Genomic DNA, 13,639 nt, shown 5'->3' on the forward strand with positions numbered 1-13,639 from the left:
CTCAGGCATATAAGTTTTGCCAGAACGTTTTATGTTTCCTTCAGTGTGTACATTACAGAGGTATGCAGAAGGTATACAAATAATAATGTGGGATAAGTGACAATATGTTCCACCTTTTAAAGCAGAAGGTACAGCATTTCTTTGATACTGATAAACTGGTGCATATGTCATCGAATGAAAAGTCTCTAATAGCAAATTTAACATGTGGCAGCAGTTCTGACAGTTTTATTGGCTTCGAGGACTTGGGGTTTACATACACAGTATATTTCTCCCCCTATTTGGCAGTTGCTCGTCCCATTTAGAATAATATAAAGATGAAGGTCATACTTGTGGCAACAGGTAACAATAACTGAGACACAGTAGGACTATGGAACGACAAATGGAGCGTCAATCCCTTTTGCGCGTAGAGGTACATGTCTGTGCTTCTTGTGTGTGAATCTGTGTTTACATTTAGTTGATATCAACGTGGTAAGCTGCAGTTCTATCCAACGTCACAAGCGTTTCTTCACGAATGTGTTGTAACGTGTCACTGGATTTATGATTTTTAGAATCATATGCGCGTATTTTAGAACCATTTTTAGAAAGATCTGTGTCTTCTGATATTACACAAACTCTTGGAGGCAAAAAAATAATTTAAATATTTCTTAAATCACGTAGGACACGGATGAAAACAAACGGTGCTTAGGACGCATCTGAAGTTCTCCCTTCTTGCTGCTTGGAGCGCTAGTGTCGTTCCAACTGTCAAACGGTAACAACTTTTACAACAGTGAGTGTAGCGACTGTTATGTTAGACTGTGGTTCACATGCGTATAAAAGAGCATTTCCCAAGCTGATTCTCCTACAGAATTATCAAGGTATATCAAAATTCCATTAATATTTCCTTAATTGAGACCTACCCAATAATAGTGTTTTTTTTCAGGCAAATGTTCAAGGTAATAAAATGGTAGATCAATTTAGGTAGCGACCTGAAACTTCTTTTACAATATAATCCCCATTTAAATTAACAAAATAGTTTACCAGGTTACGTAACAGAATAATTTTTAATTGGCAGACCAAACTATACAATTACACAGGTACATTACAGTGTGTATAAGGTTTTGTGCAAGTAACATGGCGCATTCTGCAGATGGTCTGCTAAAGAGGCTCATTTCCACTAGATCTTTGATGGAGAGTAGACGTACTCCAAACATTAATCGAACAAGGGAATGGCATGGGATGAGGCTCACTTTCTTGGCTCAGACTATGTGAGTAATAGCAAATAGATGCCCTTTTCAAGTTCCTAGAATATTTCAGATGGACTGCAGGAAGGGGTAAAACGCTCTCTAAAGATTTACAAGTAGAGTATGAGAGATTTTTGAGCAATACTTATGTATTGGTGCCATGGCAAAATGGTGAAACACACTGACTGGCAATTCATTGGCTCAAGTTCGATTCTTCCTGATAACATCTTTTTGTTTTCATTTTATTTTATTCCTCACAATGCTAAACTATTAATTATAAAATTTAAATATATGCAGAGAGTTCATTTATATGGGTGAATTTAGTATATTCAATTTAGTTACGATTACTACCCCTGTAATTCAGAAATCTATAGGTGGCAACAAAAAAGGGGATATACAAGAAAATTTAGTATGAAAGTGTATGAAAAGGGTTGGATTTGGGGGTGTGAAGTTCACAGTGGCATTTTTTGCTTTCCAAGTTTCTTATTTGGTAACAGTGATGGTTGATGTACAAAGAGAGTGAAAGATCTAGGACGTATTTGATCTTGGTTGGTGTACAGAGGGAGTGAAAGATCTACACTCCTGGAAATGGAAAAAAGAACACATTGACACCGGTGTGTCAGACCCACCACACTTTCTCCGGACACTGCGAGAGGGCTGTACAGGCAATGATCACACGCACGGCACAGCGGACACACCAGGAACCGCGGTGTTGGCCGTCGAATGGCGCTAGCTGCGCAGCATTTGTGTACCGCCGCCGTCAGTGTCAGCCAGTATGCCGTGGCAAACGGAGCTCCATCGCAGTCTTTAACACTGGTAGCATGCCGCGACAGCGTGGACGTGAACCGTATGTGCAGTTGACGGAATTTGAGCGAGGGCGTACAGTGGGCACGCGGGAGGCCGGGTGGACGTACCGCCGAATTGCTCAACACGTGGGGCGTGAGGTCTCCACAGTACATCGATGTTGTCGCCAGTGGTCGGCGGAAGATGCACGTGCCTGTCGACCTGGGACCGGACCGCAGCGACGCACGGATGCACGCCAAGACCGTAGGATCCTACGCAGTGCCGTAGGGGACCGCACCGCCACTTCCCAGCAAATTAGGGACACTGTTGCTCCTGGGGTATCGGCGAGGACCATTCGCAACCGTCTCCATGAAGCTGGGCTACGGTCCCGCACACCGTTAGGCCGTCTTCCGCTCACGCCCCAACATCGTGCAGCCCGCCTCCAGTGGTGTCGCGACAGGCGTGAATGGAGGGACGAATGGAGACGTGTCGGCTTCAGCGATGAGAGTCGCTTCTGCCTTGGTGCCAATGATGGTCGTATGCGTGTTTGGCGCCGTGCAGCTGAGCGCCACAGTCAGGACTGCATATGACCGAGGCACACAGGGCCAACACACGGCATCATGGTGTGGGGAGCGATCTCCTACACTGGCCGTACACCTCTGGTGATCGTCGAGGGGACACTGAATAGTGCCCGGTACATCCAAACTGTCATCGAACCCATCGTTCTACCATTCCTAGACCGGCAAGGGAACTTGCTGTTCCAACAGGACAATGCACGTCCGCATGTATCCCGTGCCACCCAACGTGCTCTACAAGGTGTAAGTCAACTACCCTGGCCAGCAAGATCTGTTCCCCATTGAGCATGTTTGGGACTGGATGAAGCGTCGTCTCACGCGGTCTGCACGTCCAGCACGAACGCTGGTCCAACTGAGGCGCCAGGTGGAAATGGCATGGCAAGCCGTTCCACAGGACTACATCCAGCATCTCTACGATCGTCTCCATGGGAGAATAGCAGCCTGCATTGCTGCGAAAGGTGGATATACACTTTACTAGTGCCGACATTGTGCATGCTCTGTTGGCTGTGTCTATGTGCCTGTGGTTCTGTCAGTGTGATCATGTGATGTATCTGAGCCCAGGAATGTGTCAATAAAGTTTCCCCTTCCTGGGACAATGAATTCACGGTGTTCTTATTTCAGTTTCCAGGAGTGTATTTCCTGGCCCCATTAGCCCAGTCAACGAAGAGCATAAAAGATCGATTAGGTTAAACATTGTGGAGTCGCAAATTCTTGCACAGTGCTAGGAGGGAGTGTCCAGGTCAACATACTAACAATCGTGACCGGTGGGGTGTTAGTTTTGGGTTGTAGGGTGGGTTTAAAGGCCATTTATTTATGTTTTTCTCGAAGAACTCGAAAACCGCAGCTTCTAGCGAAAATGTTTCTAGTAACAAATTAAGCAACGTTAAGTTTCCTATAAGAAAGGTTCTATTCATTTTTCCTCCAGGGCTAATATACTAACGGTATAAAATTGATATTTATCTTAAAAAGAAGTGGGTTAAAAACAAATATTAAATGTTAATACCACATTTAAATGCAGCAGAGCCGTATCGAGGAGTATATTGTAGTCTGGAGGTGTAACTTGGCGATAGTGGATGGTAGAAGCGTTCGGAAAGATAAGCCGTCACAATGCGATTATGCACTTCTCTCCTTCATAGGTCCGCAAACTGAAGAGCGAGCAGGTAATTCCCTACCCTTATTTACTCCACTACGTCCCAAAAAGCAACTATATCGTGTTTCACAAAGATACAAGGGCCCTCTACAGCGTGCCTCATGGATCACTGGGACACAGTAAACAAACATGCCTAGCGAGTGTCTAGTTTGCAGAGAGTGCATTAAGACTATATGCAATAAAGATATGAGTTATTAATAACAATAACGGAGGTAATGCAAATGGACAGAATCTACGCAAATCTCCCCGCTCTGTTCTACAATGCTAGAAAAGAAACGACAGTTGCAGTGCTCTTCCAGGAAAGGCAACTTCCTCATCATGAGCGCTGCTTTTCTGTTTACTTACGGAATGTATCTCACCAGTATTTCCTGTACAGTTCTGTTACGCGAGTAGACAAAATGACTTCTCGGAGCTTGTGTTTATATAATGGAGTTGTTTTCAGTTTATTAAGTGAGTAAATATTCGCAGTTGTTAAGCCAGCTATTATGTAAAATACTTTCCTAAGTGTTTAGTTTGTAAATGTGATGTGGTCAATAACTTATATAGTGTTGGCGCGAAAAGGATTGGATTGGTAAATGTAGCACCTTGCTGCTGTCTGTCGTTGACAGTATATTGTAAAACAGTGTAATCGTGTGTTAGTCATTTCGCGGTGAATTAACGAATGACCAAAAAGTTACCGTAATTCTCTCACCATCAACTGTGTTACTGTATACACTATAAATCTTTTCCATGCAGGAATTGCTGGCATTTGTAGAATGGGCTGCAGTGAGATGAGACATTTCTCACGCATCCACAATTATCTTCTAAGATGAGCGTGAATATCTGATGGAATCGGACTTGTCATGTTCAAGTCTAGAACAGTACTTTGTTGTAATACAACGCTTGACTTGTGTTGAAATAGAACTTATGTTCTATAATACCTAGATGGTCTACTTCTGTCGTAGTGTGAGACAGTTTAAGCCTCCGGGTCTCTTCAGATTTTGGGAGAGCTGAGGTTGCGGTGATACGTTTGATACCCCTCATGTTGTTGAAAGTATTCCAGATAGTGATAGTCGAGACAATGAAATCGACATTGTCGATTACGTGTTGACAGCATGCTACACTTAGAAAAGGCTCTTCAGTGTGGTACACAGTAGACAGCTCCAGCTGTGCAGCTCATTTACATAAGAGCTCACTTAGCAATTTCAAATTAGTATTCACTTAATACTCCGAAAACAATTCCTCCACATAAACACGAGCTCGGTGAAATTATTTTGTCTACTCGTGGAAGAGGACTGGACAGGGAATGTTGGGGAGCTACAGTCTGTGTGTAAACTGAAAAGCAAGCAGCGTTAATACTCAGGGAAGTACCATCTCCTGGAAAAACACTAGACATGCCATACAGGATGACTAAGAATCAGTTTCTCCTTTTGCAATTTAGAAATTGATTCGTAAGACATGTTGTGGAGGGGCGGTAGAACTTTGTGAAACACCATGTAGTTGCTATCTGTGACGTAATGGGGTAGATAGAGAGGGAAATCACCTTTTCGAACTTTAGCTTGCAGACCTGTGAAGGAGGGAAGTGCATGATCACAACCAGGCGATCTGCCTTCTGTCGCACTTCTACCTCACGCGTCCTCCCTCCATCCTGTTACACCCCCCGGAACCCATTATGTATCTCCTATACTTAGATGTGGCACAAACATTTAATATTTGTTTCTAATCCACTATATATAAACATTAAAATTATACCGTTAGAGCAATATTTTTAAAATGTTCGATTTCTCCATCCTCCGCAAGGCGGAAATTATTAGCCCTCGAGAAAAAATAAATAGTAGCTTTTCTTCTAGGAAACTTATGGTAGTTTAATTTTGTGCCAGGAAACATTTTGGCTAGAAGGAGCGGTTTCTAGAAAAACATAAAATGTAGCCTTTAACCCCACGCCGATGCTCACACCCCAGGAGTCGGGATTCCTGTATGTTATTCATGGCACTACCTCCTACCACTGTACGAAAATATGCGGCTAATTTTCCTTCGTTGACAGGACTGCATGGAATGCGAGCGTTAACAGACCCCTGTGTACTGGTCGTCGGGCAAAGAGCAGCCCCATGCAGTCCCTGTGTCACTGCGGAGCATGAGATTGCGTGCCTTGTGTAGTTTCAATTGCACTCGCTGTTTGACGTGAGTCGCTTAATGCAGCAGTCGCCTTCTGTTGTAGTTGCCAACAGTCGACCACCTCCTCTCCTTCGGGCAGCAGTGTCTGTAGTTCAGAACGCTCCCGCGTGAAACAGTGCTGTGAGCAATGTCAAACCCCTGCACTACACTCGTCACACATTGTTCTTCTTCCAGTTTCCCCTAGGACTCTTCCCCATGTGAAGTCATCCAAATGTTGTTCTCGGGCTCTTCTGCAATGAAGAACACCATCACAGTGCATCGTCATAACTGCTCGTTGATTGGCACACACCGTCGTCTTCCGTTCCTTCAAGTGCCTCGTGTTGCAGGGCCAGCCCTATCACGCTAACCCTCTGTCATGTAACGTCCAGTTTTCTCTGCGCGGCTCGAAGACCTGCGGCAACGTGCTACTAGACATTCGTTTCCATCGAGTATCTAATATTTTACGGTAGTTCATCCATGTCGTCCTTATATTTTGCAGAGCATGATATTTTAGGGTTCAAATGGTGTATCATGCCATTTGTGTTTCAACTGTTGAAACTAACTATAACGGAAAGAAAATAAAAGATTGCATTTAAATTTCTGTGATATCAGTGAAAACTTTCTTTTCGTTTCCCTCAGGAAGCACTTCAATTATTGAGTTTAGTAGTGCTTTTTCCGTTTGTGTTGTTGTTATTGTTGTGGTCTTCAGTCCAGAGACTGGTTTGATGCAGCTCTCCACGCTACTCTATCCTGTACAAGCCTCTTTATCTCCCATTACCTACTGCAACCTACATCCTTCCGAATCTGCTTAGTGTGTTCATCTCTTGGTCTCCCTCTTTGATTTTTACCCTCCACGCTGCCCTCCAATGCTAAACTGGTGATCCCTTGATGCCTCAGAACATGTCCTACCAACCGATCCCTTCTTCTAATCAAGGTGTGCCACAAATTTCTATTCTCCTTAATTCTATTCAATACCTCTTCATTAGTTATGTGATATACTTGTCTAATCTTCAGCATTCTTCTGTAGCACCACATTTCGAAAGCTTCTATTCTCTTCTTGTCCAAACTATTTATCATCCACGTTTCACTTCCACACATGGCCACACTCCATACAAATACTTTCAGAAACGACTTCCAGACACTTAAATCTATACTCGTTGTTAAAAAATTTCTCTTCTTCAGAAACGCTTTCCTTGCCATTGCCAGTCTACATTTTATATCCTCTCTACTTCGACCATCATCAGTTAATTTGCTCCCCGAATAGCGCAACTCATTTACTACTTTAAGCGTCTTATTTCCTAATCTAATACCCTCAGCATCGGTGTCCGGGGTGGCCGAGCGGTTCTAGGCGCTACAGTCTGGAACCGCGCGACCGCTATGATCGCAGGTTCGAATCCTGCCTCGGGCATGGATTTGTGTGATGTCCTTAGGTTAGTTAGGTTTAAGTAGTTCTAAGTTCTAGGGGACTGATGACCTCAGAAGTTAAATCCCATAGCGCTGAGAGCCATTTGCATCATTCTGAACCCTCGGCATCACCCAATTAAATTCGACTACATTCCATTATCCTTGCTTTGCTTTATTGATGTTCATCTTATATCCTCCTTTCAAGATACTGTCCATTCCGTTCAGCTGCTCTTCCAGGTCCTTTGCTGTCGCTGACAGAATTACTATGTCATCGGCGTACCTCAAAGTTTTTATTTCTTCTCCATGGATTTTAATTCCTACTCCGAATTTTTGTTTCCTTTACTGCTTGCTCAATATACAGATTGAATAAAATCGTGGATAGGCTACAACCCTGTCTCACTCCCCTCCCAATCACTGCTTCCCTTTCGTACCCCTCAACTCTTACAACTGCCATCTGGTTTCTGTATAATTTGTAAATAACCTTTCGCTCCCTGTATTTTACCCCTGCCACCTTCAGAATTTGAAAGAGATTATTCCAATCAACATTGTCAAAAGCTTTCTCTAAGCCTACTAATCCTAGAAACGTAGGTTTGCCTTTCCTTAATCTGTTTTCTAAGATAAGTCTTAGAGTCAGTATTCTCTCAGTTAAATGATCAGAAAGCTGTGTAATTACGTGTTAGAGAAATATGGTAGCGATGTGTAAAATTGTATAAGCAAATACCATATCATATAGGGCTCCTTGTGCTTGCCACACTCATGGTACACAAAGTAGGCATATCCCCATGGGGGTTAATGTAATTATACCCTCAGATGTTATAGATTAAACTGCAGAATGAAATGTATTACCGAAAACCCTTTCTGTAGCATAGAAGTTCAAAAATATTTCCTAAAAATGTTCCAACTACAAAAGGTTAAAATGCGTGTCACGTAGCGCTAAACTATGCTTCTTGCTGAAAGAAAATTTCTGTCATTGCTTAGCGGTAAAAATGTACCAATTGTCGTTGTTATCGTCGTTCGTAAGCAAAGTTCTCCAGTAGTTAATGTACTTACCTTATCATTTACAAAAGTTAAGTGCTATGCGACTAGATGTTGTAGTTGTTACGCTCATTGCCATCTCCTTGAAAGTACTGTACTGTAACGTATTGTTGAGTTACGAAAATAACTGTCTCACTATAGCCATGCCACAATAGTCATTACCAAAACATATTTTGTTTTCCAGACGAACATCGAAAAAATGTGCAGACATAAACAGATAAAAAGCAAAAATAATAATGATAATTGTGTCATTCGTTAGTAGCTCCGAAATACAATCGCGAAACTGTCAATAAACCAAATACTGTGATGACTGTGACCTCTCAGAAAGTATTTTAATTAAAAAATGTCTTTTCAAATAAACCAAAATGATGCAGTGAAACCTCATTAGCAGTATATGTTCCAAGAATGTCGACTTTATGGTCGTGACGAAATCGTGCAACAACAAGCAAAAACGCACACACCATAAGACTGTGTCGTCTGTTCTTAATAAAACTGAACTCGTAAAATCATTTTCTTAATAAATTCCGTAGGTTGTTGACTCCACAGTTAACTTCAAAACATCGCTGCATGCGAAATGTGAAAAATTTTATAGCAATGACTACGTCAGTCAGCAAAATATTGCTCAGTAAAAGGTTTTACATGAGAAATGTGGTGTAATCTTTTGTTAACTTTTTTTTTACTTTAATAACCAAGCAGGAGGAAAGCAATAAGAAAACTGATGAAGCCAATCCTATGGATATATATCATTACTAGAATTCTTGAATGTTCTGAATTTACGCATTGTGATGAAGAGCTTACAAAGTGATCATAACGCCGAGTCGCAAATCTGTCATTCTTATGTCGTGTCCGTGGTTCCATTACAAGGCTCGCCGCACCTTGCCGATTCCTTTCAAAATATCCGAAATACCCAGTGTTACTACATTGTTACTCTTCCGTATTGCTAAACCCTTCTTCCGGTGTCGGAACGAAATACACTCCTGGAAATTGAAATAAGAACACCGTGAATTCATTGTCCCAGGAAGGGGAAACTTTATTGACACATTCCTGGGCTCAGATACATCACATGATCACACTGACACTGGCACCAGAGCATGCACAATGTCGGCACTAGTACAGTGTATATCCACCTTTTGCAGCAATGCAGGCTGCTATTCTCCCATGGAGACGATCGTAGAGATGCTGGATGTAGTCCTGTGGAACGGCTTGCCATGTCATTTCCACCTGGCGCCTCAGTTGGACCAGCGTTCGTGCTGGACGTGCAGACCGCGTGAGACGACGCTTCATCCAGTCCCAAACATGCTCAATGGGGGACAGATCCGGAGATCTTGCTGGCCAGGGTAGTTGACTACACCTTCTAGAGCACGTTGGGTGGCACGGGATACATGCGGACGTGCATTGTCCTGTTGGAACAGCAAGTTCCCTTGCCGGTCTAGGAATGGTAGAACGATGGGTTCGATGACGGTTTGGATGTGCCGTGCACTATTCAGTGTCCCCTCGACGATCACCAGAGGTGTACGGCCAGTGTAGGAGATCGCTCCCCACACCATGATGCCGGGTGTTGGCCTTGTGTGCCTCGGTCGTATGCAGTCCTGATTGTGGCGCTCACCTGCACGGCGCCAAACATGCATACGACCATCATTGGCACCAAGGCAGAAGCGACTCTCATCGCTGAAGACGACACGTCTCCATTCGTCCCTCCATTCACGCCTGTCGCGACACCACTGGAGGCGGGCTGCACGATGTTGGGGCGTGAGCGGAAGACGGCCTAACGGTGTGCAGGACCGTAGCCCAGCTTCATGGAGACGGTTGCAAATGGTCCTCGCCGATACCCCAGGAGCAACAGTGTCCCTAATTTGCTGGGAAGTGGTGGTGCGGTCCCCTATGGCACTGCGTAGGATCCGACGGTCTTGGCGTGCATCAGTGCGTCGCTGCGGTCCGGTCCCAGGTCGACGGGCACGTGCACCTTCCGCCGACCACTGGCGACAACATCGATGTACTGTGGAGACCTCACGCCCCACGTGTTGAGCAATTCGGCGGTACGTCCACCCGGCCTCCCGCATGCCCACTATACGCCCTCGCTCAAATTTCGTCAACTGCACATACGGGTCACGTCCACGCTGTCGCGGCATGCTACCAGTGTTAAAGACTGCGATGGAGCTCCGTATGCCACGGCAAACTGGCTGACACTGACGGCGGCGGTGCACAAATGCTGCGCAGCTAGCGCCATTCGACGGCCAACACCGCGGTTCCTGGTGTGTCCGCTGTGCCGTGCGTGTGATCATTGCTTGTACAGCCCTCTCGCAGTGTCCGGAGCAAGTATGGTGGGTCTGACACACCGGTGTCAATGTGTTCTTTTTTCCATTTCCAGGAGTGTAGTTCAACAATAACAGATTAGAACTACAAAGGAAATTCTCTGTATACAATAACGCGCTAGCAGTAGACAACAACTAATTTCTAATCATGCACTAATTATTCAAATTACAAGAGAAATCAAAAGATTCCAGTGAGGTATCCTTGGCTAAGGTGAAACTTCTTTATTAAAAAAAAATATTTTACTTACTTAAATAGAAATCACTGAGAAGAAACTTCTTTATAAAATATTTTTCTGCTTATATTGCTGAGTGAAATTGACTATACTGTCTCTTTACTGTTCTTTATCATTCTATATCTGACTGACCTACAGAATCTGCCCTGACTAACAGAACTCAAACTTTTCCTATTCATTAGTTACTCACAATATTCGAGGATAACGCGACCTGACTGCTTCAAAATTGATAACCTGACTTCAAATAATTAATACAAAAGAATGGTCCTGAATAAGAAGAAATCCTAACAATAACTTATACATTACATAAGTAACTTACCTCACAAAAATCTTCACTAGCCGACCTACTGCAATTTAGCAAGCGCCAATACAGCCAGCTAAATAAAAGATTCTAGCTACTTTAGGCTCTAACTACTAATAGGTATGTGGTTAACAAAGGAAAGATTTTGTTGCCGAGCAAACAATGTATTTACCTAAAGAATGTGACAACCAGCTAAAAAATTATGTAATCGTGCGTGACATCCAGTTCCAAAAATTATATAATCGTCGACAAATTACATTTCCATGACAGACACACGTCCAGATCGTCCGCTCGCGCAAATACTGCAAACCTCCATCACCGCTTATTGACCTCTAACCTCCATCACTGCTGACTACTCACTCCCAACTTCCATCACCTCCAACTGCTGAGTCCGACTGGCAACAGATTCTCTTACATAGTGCGCACAGCGCTTTCAGAGTTATTAATGCAAAGCGCTACATTGCGCTGCCTATATACAAACTCATGAACAGCCTACTTACAATAAATGGCAGAAACAAAACTAGCATGAGTGAACAGGATTTCATTATTACAATGCAATCTACACTAGACTACTTAAATACTAATACTTGTATGATGATACTACTTCTTTTTCTTACTAGTATAAAACAATACAGAAAATTACACAACTTAAAAATGAAAATGTTCAACCTTTGAGAGTTCTTACGTGGCTAGGACAGCACTTTTTCAACTGCTATTAATATACGAATATAACATCTGCAACAGTGTGTACAATTTTAAAACATGATAAAAGTGCTTCATCTCTACTTACATATAGAAAAGAAGCATACACTGGGCACTACAGTCACTTCACAGCCATCAAGAATGCATTGGATTATAATACTCGAGACTAAATGTGATAAGAGGAAGGTGATAGTATTAGTTGTTGATGTACATAAGTGCTGTCACCGAATGTATACTGCAAGTTCTGAGCACTGAAGCACCATTAAGTAATTAAAAGTTGTCCATTAAGCTGCTGCTAAAGGAGAACGATGACTGCAGGACAGTGCTGTTTTCGAGAAATATGCGAACTCCAGTCATCCTAAATATTTTGAACCAATTATTCTCACATATGTCAGAAAGCCACAACAGTAAGACTAAGGATTCGACAAGAAGAAAGATTAGAATGTTGATCTATATTACATGTTCAAGAGCCTCAAATCTAAAAATGTGCAAAAGGTGCTTCTTGAAACTTATAAAAAAAACTTACAGACAAGTGCCATAATTTGAAAGTAGCTGGCTATTATTTCTTTCCTAAACAACTGTTTCCTGTGTTACATATTTCACACAGATTTCACAAGTTCCCACACATCTTTCAGAGCAATGAATTTCTTTCTAAGCGCGAGGGGGCTCTGAAAAGTAATGTTTTCAAACTTTTTGTATGAAAAGTTTTAAAACTTTTTAAACAAAACAAACGTTATTAACATTCTACATCTTTATTATTCATGTCTATATATATGCATCCCCCTGCCACTAGAAGACTCTGAAATATAGGACGTAACATGGCAGTGTGTTATGTAACTAAATCGATGAGTGAGAAACAGCATGCTGTAATCGAGTCTCGGATTCGAAGAGTTCATCCACACATGGAGCACGCCAAACCACACACGAGCGCTGCGACATTTGTAACAGTTTGATGCCTTGGGCTCACTTCATTATCGTCGATCATCCTTCATACAGTCCTCACTTGGCCCCATCTTTCATCTTTTGTCAAGACAACTTTTGATAACTTTGCTTTGATATTGATGAAGCGGTGCAAGCATAGCTGAGGTCGTGGCTCCATCAAACCTTCTAGCTCGATGATATCAACAAACTGGCCCCTCCGTTGGGAGAAACGTTTTCATCGCTAGGTTGACTATGTTGAGAATTAAATATGTGGACATGAAGAATAAAGATGTATAATGTTAATAACATTTGATTTAGTTGAAAAGCTTTAAGAGTTTTCATATAAATAATTCGAAGCCATTACTTTTCATCACGCCCTCATATGACTATTGTGATAGAGTGAGCATTTGCAGTAGGATGAAGAATGTCAACTTGATGAACTTCCTCTTGTCACGCCATGCTGTGAAGGCTGTAAAAGGGAAAAAACAAAATAATTGTTTGTAAATAGATCGTATTTCTTCCTCTTTCGTATAAAATCGAGCAGTCGTTATAGCTTAACCATTTGGAGGTAAAATAGTAATGGGGCTACTCTGATTTAGTCCAAGTACCTTAGTGACTGAGTTACAACGATTGTGCATCTTTACCTACTATGGATCTCTGCCTTTCATTCTTGTTGAAAAGAAACAGTTTTCAGAGGTAAACAATCATTTATTTTCGTTCTTAAATTGAGCTACCACTGTAAGGTGTGCAGATAAGTACAAATATACATGTATCTCTTTAGCAACGTCAGTACTGCTGTTGCATCATAGATGGAGCGTGCAGAAGCTCAAGACACTTCAAAATTACTTGCGTAAATGTCCTCTTAAATGT

This window comes from Schistocerca gregaria, chromosome 1, assembly GCF_023897955.1.
Source record: "Schistocerca gregaria isolate iqSchGreg1 chromosome 1, iqSchGreg1.2, whole genome shotgun sequence".
Classification (NCBI taxonomy): domain Eukaryota; kingdom Metazoa; phylum Arthropoda; class Insecta; order Orthoptera; family Acrididae; genus Schistocerca; species Schistocerca gregaria.